The sequence below is a fragment of the Myotis davidii genome, unplaced genomic scaffold, assembly GCF_000327345.1.
Source record: "Myotis davidii unplaced genomic scaffold, ASM32734v1 scaffold217, whole genome shotgun sequence".
NCBI classification, from domain to species: domain Eukaryota; kingdom Metazoa; phylum Chordata; class Mammalia; order Chiroptera; family Vespertilionidae; genus Myotis; species Myotis davidii.
In genome coordinates, this window is record NW_006290034.1 from 7104509 (window position 1) to 7106697 (window position 2189).

Below are 2189 nucleotides of genomic sequence, written 5' to 3' on the forward strand. Positions count from 1 at the left end.
TAAAAACAACTTCCATCAATATTTCAATTTATTAGGGGCATACTGGTATAGTCTTAATGTCTTATTTGCACATTTTTTCTTTTTCTATCTTTCTTTCCCTCCCTTTACTTTCTTTTACTTCTATATTCATTCTGATGTTATCCTGTATTTTCCTTTTGTGAAAGAGGGGAGAAAAGAAGATATATAAAGAATTATTTAACAGTTATTCAAGGGACTATATACTCTAGTGGTCATGCCTGCTCTTAGTCACTATGTACTTTGTAATATCCATCAAATGGATAATGGAGGTATAGGAAAGTGTGATGTTTGACAAGAATATCACATGGCCAGTTAGGCACCTTTCCAATTCAACTCAGAAACATATTCCAGGACTAGTCTTTTTTCACTACTTACACTGATATTTCCTCTTTGTGCTGCCCCATCCTCTCTTGGCCTTATCAACAATGGCACTGCAAAATCCCTTTCCTCCTACAATCCTCCTCTCACCTGTCACATCCATGCTGACTCCAACTTTCCCTTTTCTTCACCCCACCAAAACACAGATTTCTCTTTATATCCTTTAAGACAAAGGCTGGCTAATAAAATAACTTGTTTGGGGACAAAAAGAAGGAGAAACAGAAAATTTCCTTTCTATTCCCAGAAATAACTAGTTCATTTCTCTTATAGAGACGTCCTAGTTCTGATTATCTAAGCATAGGTTGTCCAGTATTGTGGTCACTGGCCTCATGTAGTTACTGAGCACTTGAAATGTGTCTAGTCCAAACTGAGATGCACATCAGTCAGTGTATGTCAGTGTAAAACGCATACTGAATTTTGAAGACTTAAAAGAATATAAAATACTTCATTAACAATTTATTTTTAATGTTGAATATATTTTAAAACATATTAATATGTTGAATATAGCTAAATAAAATGTGTTATTCAAGTTAACTGCATATATTTTTTTACTTCTTAAATGTGGCTACCAGAAAATTTATGTTACATATATGACTTGCATTACAATAGGGGAGAAATTATTAATAAAAGTACAAGGTGAGCATGGAACAAAAGTGATGGCAAGATAGCAACAAAAAATTGGAGACAAGCCCTGCCTGGTATGGCTCATTTGGTTGAGCATCATCCCATGCACCAAGAAGTCATGGGTTTGATTCCAGGTCAGGGCACATGCCCAGGTTGTGGGCTTGATCCCCAGTAAGGGGCATGCAGAAGGCAGCCAATTGATCAATCTATTGATGTTTCTCTCTCTCTCCCTCTCCCTTCCTCTCTCTCTAAAATCAATTAAAACATATTTTTAAAAATTTTTTTTCATTGGGGACAAGACAGATCTTTCATTTGGAAAATGCAAATCATACCATTTCAGCATCCTTCAACTAATACTTTAATTTGAAGCATATAATTTCACTAATCAACAGAGACTTCTTCATTACATTGGATTAAATTAATTTGTCTATCCTTATGAATTATTTTAGCTTCATAGTAAGTTTTGAAATCAGGAAGTAAATCCTCTAACTTTATTCTTCTTTTACAAGACTGTTTTGGCTATTTGAGATCTCTTGCAATTCTAAGTGAATTTTATAATCAGCTTGTCCTTTCTGCAAAAAATACCAACTGACATTTTGATTGAAATTACATTGAATTTGTAGATCAACTGGAGGAGTACTGCCATCTTAACAATATTAAGTCTTCAATCCATGAACATGGGATGTCTTTCCATTTATTTAGGTCTTCTTTAACTTCTTTCAACAATACTTTTTAGTTTTTAGTGTACAAGTCTTCTACCTCCTTGGTTAAACTTATTCTTTCTTTTTTTTTAAATTGATTTCAGAGAGGAAGGGAGAAGGAGAGAGATAGAAACATCAATGATGAGAATCACTGATCGGCTGCCCCCCACTGGGGATTGAGGCTGCAACCCTGACATGTGCCCTGACTGGGAATGGAACCATGACCTCCTGGTTTATAGGTCCATTCTCAACCACTGAGCCACATCAGCTGAGCTGAAGTTCTTAAGTATTTTAATATTTCTTATGCTATTGTAAATGGAATTGTTTTCTTATTTTCCTTTTCAGATAGTTCATTGCTAGTGTATAGAAATACAACTTATTTTTATGTGTTGATCTTGTCTCTTGCAACTTTGTTGATGTCATTTATTAGCTCTGATAATTTGTGTGTGTGTGTGTGTGTATATATAT

At 34.5% G+C, this 2189-nt stretch overlaps 1 protein-coding gene across 7 annotated transcripts in view; it reads right to left on the bottom strand.

Annotated features, from left to right (window-relative positions):
- ST7L (suppression of tumorigenicity 7 like) overlaps nucleotides 1-2189 on the bottom strand; it is a 116345-nt gene that overhangs the window by 89677 nt on the left and 24479 nt on the right. The gene's annotated exons all lie outside the window — the stretch shown is intronic.